The sequence below is a fragment of the Octopus sinensis genome, unplaced genomic scaffold (genome assembly GCF_006345805.1).
Source record: "Octopus sinensis unplaced genomic scaffold, ASM634580v1 Contig10850, whole genome shotgun sequence".
Lineage (NCBI taxonomy): Eukaryota > Metazoa > Mollusca > Cephalopoda > Octopoda > Octopodidae > Octopus > Octopus sinensis.
This window is the reverse complement of record NW_021832227.1, coordinates 253176-261969: the sequence shown is the minus strand read 5'-3', so window position 1 is coordinate 261969 and position 8794 is coordinate 253176. Positions and strand designations below refer to the sequence as shown.

Here is an 8794-nt window from a genome sequence, read left to right as displayed (position 1 = left end):
AAGATCGCGGGAAATGGAATAAACTAATTACTCGTATTGTTTCCTGTGCTGCACAAACTTTGTCATGATCCATGGCATCGCGAAAGTGCCTATAATAATAAAAGAAATGTTCGTAGAATAAAAACATAGTTTCGAAGACGTAATGACTAAAGCATTGGTTCTCAACAAAAATTATGCAGTGTCGAACAATCATCAAAGTGGAGATAATTTAAAGAAAAGAAGACATGAAACACGAATGAGGTGACATAAAACGAATACCCTGAGGAAGGGCAAAATAATAGCAAAAGGATCATGAAAGTTGATGTCCCTGTTCGAAGAAGACCAGTAAATTGAAAATTTTAATTAATCTAACTTTTAATTTCTTGGTTTAAATACGTTTTTTTCCTTTTCTCATAAAATTATGAGAATGTCGAACTATCACAGTGAAAAACACCAATTGGGGCAGAGCTAAGCTTCCTTCTCGTCTTGGTTCTTAGAAATCTTAATAATAAAATGGTATGGTGTGTGTCTGTCTGTGTGTGCACACCAACTTCAAATTGGCAAAGTACAGATAAATTGTCAAAATCTTTTCCCCTTATAATTAGCCAATAATGGGGAACAAGCTTAAAATCATGAACTCCTCCAAGAATCTTCCACCCAAAAATCTAACATATCAAGAATATCCTCGATGATGAGGTCCTTAAAACCTTCCCCCCAAAAAAAATTAAAAAAAAAATTTTCTGCATTTTGGTTAAAATGAACAACTACGATATCCTCGACTTACATGATGAGGTCCTTAAAACCTTCCCCCCCAAAAAAAATTACAAAAAAAATTTTCTGCATTTTGGTTAAAATGAACAACTACGATGTCCTCGAGGTACTTTTGTCGAAGTGGTCGCAGTTTTTTTAGGCCTTTTAAAAAATCTAATAATTTTTGAGGTGGAATATATTATATTTTATTTAAGTCGCTCTATCAATAATTTAAAATATTATTAAATTTTTTACTAATTTATTTTCTAATTTTTTTTAATATTATGGCGAGCATGTACCTAATATTGATATAAACTGGCACTATAGGTCACATGGAAAATTCTGTTGTGGACTTATGCAACATCAAATTCCGACAGCTCCCAATAAGTAAGGAGGATGCAGTGCATTTTCTGCAAAATGTGGATATCCTTTCAAAATCACGTATATGTCCGAAGGGACATCAGATGGAATTAGTCTTGGGACCGAAGCTCAATTGGAAATGCTCAAGAGTTGGTTGTAGAGTCCAATGTTCTATTAAAAAAGGTATAATTTCTCTCAAATAATTCTAGATACCTGGTTAGAGAATTGTAGATTGCCATTTGAGGATGTCATCGCCTACATATACTTATGGAGTTACGATAGGCATAAAACAGTGGGTCTTCGGTGGTATTTGTCGAGCCACCAAACAGTGTTTTCTGCAACCAGTCGCGGATAGGAGCAGAGAAACACTGCTCAGTCTAGTAATTCGATATGTCGAGGTGGGAAGCATTATTTATAGTGACTGCTGGAAAGGTTACCATTATTTGATTAACATTTAGGGTATTCAACTGATCAATTGGTTGAAAACGGCTACACACACGAAACCGTTAACCATAAGTAAGGAAATATAATATATTCAGAAAATTCTTTGTGGATCCAACGACGGGAGTGCACACCCAGACAGTAGAACGAATGTGGGGAAGTGCAAAATGCAAGAATAAAGCTCAAAGAGGAGCTGTAAGACATCATCTGGGATCTTATTTCGCAGGTTTTTTTAGTTAGTTATTTTTTCAGAATTTATGTGGCGAAAACAAATACAGAACTATAAGGAATGTTTTGCACAGATTGTAAAAGACATAAATTCCTTCTACAGTCCTGGAATTTGGATGCCGCGTACTAAAAATGACTAAATTGGTTAAATAAATTTTTAAATAATTTTAATAACCATTTAAATTATTGATAGAGGGTTATAAATTAAATAATCTATTTTTCACTAAAAAAATTAATTAATTTTAATTATCTTCTAAAAAAACTGCGACCACTTCGACAAAAGTACCGTCCTCGACTTACATGATGAGGTCCTTAAAACCTTCCCCCCAAAAAAAATTAAAAAAAAATTTTCTGCGTTTTGGTTAAAATGAACAACTACGATGTCCTCGACTTACATGATGAGGTCCTTAAAACCTTCCCCCCAAAAAAAATTAAAAAAAATTTTCCGCATTTTGGTTTAAATGAACACTACGATGTCCTCGACTTACATGATGAGGTCCTTAAAACCTTCCCCCCAAAAAAAATTAAAAAAAAATTTTCTGCATTTTGGTTAAAATGAACAACTACGATGTCCTCGACTTACATGATGAGGTCCTTAAAACCTTCCCCCCAAAAAAAATTTAAAAAAAAATTTCTGCATTTTGGTTTAAATGAACAACTACGATGTCCTCGACTTACATGATGAGGTCCTTAAAACCTTCCCCCCAAAAAAAATTAAAAAAAACTTTTCTGCATTTTGGTTAAAATGAACAACTACGATGTCCTCGACTTACATGATGAGGTCCTTAAAACCTTCCCCCCAAAAAAAATTAAAAAAAATTTTCTGCATTTTGGTTTAAATGAACAACTACGATGTCCTTGACTTACATGATGAGGTCCTTAAAACCTTCCCCCCCAAAAAAAATTAAAAAAAAATTTTCTGCATTTTGGTTAAAATGAACAACTACGATGTCCTCGACTTACATGATGAGGTCCTTAAAACCTTCTTGCCAAAAAATCAAAAAATTATTTTCTGCATTTGATTAAAATGAACAACGTGAATGTCCTCAACATTCATGATGAGGTCCATTAAAACCTCGAGGCAAAAATCTCACGTATTAAGAATATCCTTGATAAAAACGACAGCAAGAATATTAACAATGATGAACTCCCAATTATTCGCGATAAAGAAATTCAATTCCTCCTACGATTTTCTCTTTAAAATTAAATGCATATATCATTATCGACCATGAATCAAAATTAAAGCTATTATTTTTTCAGAATGTCTAAAACATATGACCGGTACTGTATCATATTTGACTTTGACAGAATGTGCAATTACAGATTGCACGACCTTGAATAGAGTGTGCAATTAACAGATTTTGAAAAACACTTTGATAGTTGAAACCACATTAGCACAATCATTAACACAATTTACCACCAATTGACAGCGCAATCAGAAGAATTTGCGTAAAAATATTAACTATTTAGTTAAATTTTTTGTAAAGATAGAATTTATTTTCGGTATGCCTCTTTTCCTAAACTTTTTTATTATTCAAAAATAATTTTTTCAATAGATAACCGAAGGAGGGAAGACGACCTTAAGAAAAGAAGTTTTTTGTAAAGATAGAATTTATTTTCTGTATGCCTCTTTTTTCCTAATATTTTTTATTATTCAAAAATAATTTTTTAAATAGATAACCGAAGGAGGAAAAACGAAGCTGAAGAAAAAACGGTCAGCTTAAGGTAATTAATTAAATCTTTTTTGTGTGTCGCTTTTTTGGCTGCTGCTACTCTGCCTGCCGCTACTCTGCCTGCCGCATCTCCGCCTGCCCCATTTCCGCCAGTGGTTTGTCTAATCAAGGTCACTAAGCTAAATCTCCGGACTATAAAGGCTCTTAAGCATTATCTTAATTGGCTGTTAAAAAAATTAGACAGGTTGTTGTCGTGGCGGCAGAGATTTTTTTTGTTTATACTATTTTACAAATTTTTAAAGTTTTTTTTTTGTTTTTTTAATTTTTTTGTTTTTACATTATTTATTTTTATTTGTTTTTTTTATTTTTTTTTATTTTCTAAAAATTCAACCGGATTGAATTTTTAAACTCCCTAGATCCCTCTGGAATCCCGAATCATCTTTTAAAGTTAAAGATAGGCGTTCCAGTGGTTTTATTACGAAATCTTGCGCCACCTAAATTATGCAACGGAACGAGGTTAGTTATCAAAAATTTGATGGCTAACGTAATAGAGGCCACGATATTAACAGGTAAGTATAAAGGTGAGGATGTTTATATTCCACGAATTCCGATAATTTCTGATGAATTACCATTTAGATTTAAAAGGCTGCAATTTCCTTTGAGGATGAGTTTTGCAATGACAATAAACAAGGCCCAGGGACAGTCATTAAAGGTAGTTGGGTTATTTTTAGAGAGTGAGTGCTTTTCACATGGACAGCTGTATGTGGGATGCTCGAGGGTAGGCAGAAGAGAAAATTTATTCATATATGCCAAGGAAGGACGGACGACAAACATCGTTTATCAACAGGCGATAGAATAGGGTTACATTAAACCAGGTAGTTTTATACATCTACAAAACTTATAGTTGTTTGATGAAACAGGCCCTCCGCAGGAGCTAGGTCGCGGTGAGCGAAGCGAGCTGCCGAGCTAGTATTTTATAAAAACAAAAATGTAGATTTTAAATTTGTGCTAAAATCTTGAAACGCTTGACTTTGTTGTGATGTAACGTTTGTTGTACAAGACTGGCAATAAATGATAAGATGTGTATTATAAAATTTACTGAAGATAATAAATCACTTTCTTCTCCATGAATTGCCACTATATTTTCAGAAAGATTTGGAAAAAAATCTCAGTTTGTTGGGTGAATGATTTGAAGGCAAATAAAGATCGTATTTTACGATGTGATTCAAATGAATAATAATCGAATTTTTAGATTAAAATACAATGAGATCAATGAAAAAATGATGGATTGGATCATTTTTTAAGAATCTAAATAAGTTATTATTAACGATTGATCAATCCTTAAAAAGTGAAGCAATTTGCAAAAATATCCGGATATTGTTTTAAAGAAAGTAGAGGTTGGTTGACTAAATTTCAAAAACGAAATGGACTTGGTTCATTTTATGAAGAAGAATTAATAGAATTTTTCCAATAAGAAAACAATGAGGATGAGTTAATTAATCTCGAAAATGCAGAATTTAATGATCGAAAAGAAATTCAGGCAATAGATACCTTTCAAGGTTTTAGATGCTTTTAATTTCTCAAAATTACTTAAATTTATTTCTGATTATTTCCTTTCCACCTCAGACAAGACTCTGTAAGGGTGGGCCTTTCTTCCTCATCTTTGTGGGAATCGACGAACTTCTACGCTCTTTAACGTCACTATTAAGCCTATGGTACTAAAAAAACTATTATTTGACCCGTTTAATAGTCAAGGACCTTTACTAACTACGCTGCACAGTTCTAAATGTCACCTAAACTATTCACAGACTCCTGCAGCTTAGTGGAAACAATGTCTTTTCCTGTTAAACGATTGACCAAACATTTACATCAGCGCTTAATTATCCACTCTACCGTGCGACGAGTTTTTCGAATTCGGAATCTCGCTGTAGCTGGGGCCATCTAATACACACCAAAACGATGTGATGTCATGATAGATGTGATGAATTGCATCGTTCTGTTTAACCGTTTCTTCGAATCATTTAACTGCGGTGACAAAATGGGGCGAAAATATTTTTTCCATGTTGTGAAATCGCTGTTATAAGATTCCATATGCACGGACACATTTTCATACAGAATAATTATATTATCGACAGAGTTCCCGAGGTTAATTCGTAAAATCAGTAGCTTTCGAGCCCAAACAAGTTGTGATGTGGCATCCACGCTAACTTTTTGTTTACAGTTTATAATAAAAAAATAGTTATGAATGTAAAAGAGCTACAAATACATTTATTTTACATCTAGAACCACTTAACAAATTTTCACATATAATTCACAAATTCCTTTCAAGTCATTAACGTGATCTTTAAAAGTGTTCTAAATAAGAGAAATTTTCATTATTTTGAAGTGCTGTTCTCTCACTTTTCTGGATTTGAGTGGGCGTTGCATTCATTTTCCAAGATTGAGCCTTTAATCTTACGTATCTCTTCAAAATGATTGAAAATAATAATTTCCGATTTGTACTCTCAACATTTCTGCCAAACTCTCAATTTTATATTAGCCAATATTGAGGAAGTAATGACTGGAATAATAATATTGGTACTGTTTTAGAAATATATTTGAGAGTGTTTGGCCTCGATTGATAAGACATGACAAATGATTTCAATTACACGGACGTAAATGATGTCAATAATTATGATTGCTCTTCAAACCAGCGTAGTATATATTAAATGAGTTCGAAAATATTTACATCACTATGGCAGAAGCAACACTTGGAGCATTGAAGAAAAAAATTTTGGAACTTAAAATGGAAAAAGAGAACTGCATAGAAAAAGCTGATGAACTTGAATCACAAGTCACAAATTTAAAAAATACGTTGAAAGAAGTAAGTCTTTGTGTGTTTTTTTAGAAAGAAGATGAAATCTCAGATATTCTTAAAAGAGAGAAAGCTGTCAATATTGACAACGAAAATCTTGACGAGAAGTATAATCAAGTTTCAGCTCAGCTTAATGATGCATTAAAAGAATTAAGCGAGGTCATTTTTTGAATTAATTATTATTTATTAAGTAATTTAATTTTAAGTATTATTTTCTGAGAGGATAACATAGATTGTAAATATAATAAATTATATTAACAAATTGCAATTTTTGTGGAATGCAAAACAATCCAATAGCTAACCTAAAAACAAAAATCGAGACTTTAAGAAATGAAAGAGATGAATTTGAGGATAAATTTATAAAAATCCAAAAGGATTATCAATCCTTGCAAACTGAACTAGAGAGTGTATATAATAATTATGTGTTTAATTATTCCAATAATATGCCATAAATAATTAATTATAGAAAGAAAACGAGCTACAATCTCTAAACCGACATTTGAAGCTGCAGGACGATAATAACGAAGCCACAGATTCCAACTTGAAAGAAAAGACGCAGCAACTTAATCATTACATTGAAAAATTCGACGAAAGTGACCGGTATTTACCTGACCTATTAACTACCACTAACAATTAAAGCCAACGGAAAGTGCTGGAACATAAAAATGAGGCCTTGGAAGATGCTAATGATGACTTGAAAAAGAATTGAACAGAATTAAAAATGAACAGGGAGCAATGAAGGACGAATTAGACAGTGTTAGCTAAATTTTCCTTTCAACCACCACTGCTAACACTTTGCCCGCAATAAATGCGTTTTAGAATCCGCAAAGTCCTCGAAACCAAGTCCAACAACGACGAAGAGCGAATTTACCTACTGGAAAAACAATTGGCCGATATAAAATGGACAGCAGACGACAGCGACCATAAATACGACGAGGTAAAAATAACACGTAATTGATAAATAGACCAGCAGGAAGTTGATGGTCACTGAAATAGACTTGGAGAGGACAATGGCTCGTCTTGAATTGGCTGAGAGGTATTTTAGTCCGGGAACCGCTGCGTGGGCAAAGTGTAGCAGTGGTGGCGCATACGGCTAATACTGGCGATTAGGTTTTAAGAACAAACAAAAACTTGGAATTATCTTGTGATAAATTTGAAGAACAGGCAAATGAATATAAAAAGTCAGTTCATTGGAACTGATTTAGACAACTGACGATAGCTACAAACGAACATTCGAACGTCCAATACAGAATAAAAACATTGGAAGCTCACTCAAATGAGGTTAGTCTTAATCTGTCGCTGCGGTTCCCGGTGTATTAAGAGCAGTTTTATTTATATTTTTTGTAGTAAGGTTGTCCAGTTAGAAGATGAGCTAAAAGTTGTTGGAAACAATCTCAAATCACTTGAGATTAGCTCTCTTGAGGTACCGAGCTAACAATCCTTCCTTTCTTATCTCCACTAGGCCCGTGTTGCTAACTTTAATTAATTAAACTGACATATTTATTGTAGGCATATAACAAGGAAGAAGAATACGAGGCTACAATCAAGAAACTGAGAGAAGATTTGTATGAGGTAATGTGCAGCTTTGCTATGCGGCATAATTTGTCGAGTTTAATGGAATTTAAGAGCGAGACAAGGGCAGCAGAGTTCGATAGGGTGTCCAATAAGCGTCAGCAAGACATCGATAGACTAGAAGGTTGCTGTGCTACCTATTAACTGACATTCCCCGCTAACACACTCACATAGGCGACCAAATCCAATGAAGAATATTTATATTGCAACAAAAGACTGGAATCAGATCTAGAAATTACGGAAGGTCTGTTTTTCTCAATATTTGCTCAGGTAAGCTGGAAAATGCGATTAAAAAAACTGCGGAATTAGAAGAATTGATACAATCGACGATGAATGACATAAATTCCATTTAACTAATATCCATTATTATTGGTGTCTAACCATTCCCTGGATCATTTAACAACATTATCTTTATTTCACTCTAATATATTTATAGAAGAACTCATGTCCGAGAAAAGAATATACAAAGAAATAAGCGCCAATATTGATTTAGCATACGCAGAACTTGGAGGATTCTGACTGAAACTAATTTTCTAACATAACTTCTAATCTAATTTTTAACAGTTTTTTAAACCAAATTAACAATTATTTAAAATATTTTGAGAATTAGAGACAAATGAGAACAGCAAGATCAGGCGAATATGAGGCAGCATTTTTTTGCCAAATTTTTCCAAGAGACATTTTATCAGCCTGGCTTTAGAGACCAGGTCAACAGATGGTTTTTTGTTGTTAGTCAACAATTCTTGCTCACGGCAAATAACAGCTCTTATTATTTGCTTATTTTCAACAATTTGTGATAGATTACTTTGACATCGCACAATATACTCAACAATATTAGGCTCGTGGCATAATATGATCCCCCCTTGCCTTTAAGAATGGTTGCTGTGATGCAAAGTAAGCCTAATATTGAAATTGAAAATAATAATACTGATACTCC

The 8794-nt window shown here is 33.3% G+C and overlaps 2 long non-coding RNA genes across 2 annotated transcripts; both read left to right on the top strand.

The window, feature by feature from the left end:
• Positions 1–6560: 6560 nt before the first annotated feature.
• LOC115228631 lies at positions 6561–7204 on the top strand. Its single transcript, XR_003883233.1, has 3 exons — positions 6561–6692; positions 6752–6885; positions 7105–7204. It is a non-coding gene; the product is annotated as an uncharacterized LOC115228631 (long non-coding RNA).
• Positions 7205–7263: 59 nt separating this feature from the next.
• On the top strand, positions 7264–8426 carry LOC118761228. The gene is made up of 3 exons (XR_004997228.1): positions 7264–7566; positions 7795–7981; positions 8294–8426. It is a non-coding gene; the product is annotated as an uncharacterized LOC118761228 (long non-coding RNA).
• The last annotated feature ends 368 nt before the right edge of the window (positions 8427–8794 follow it).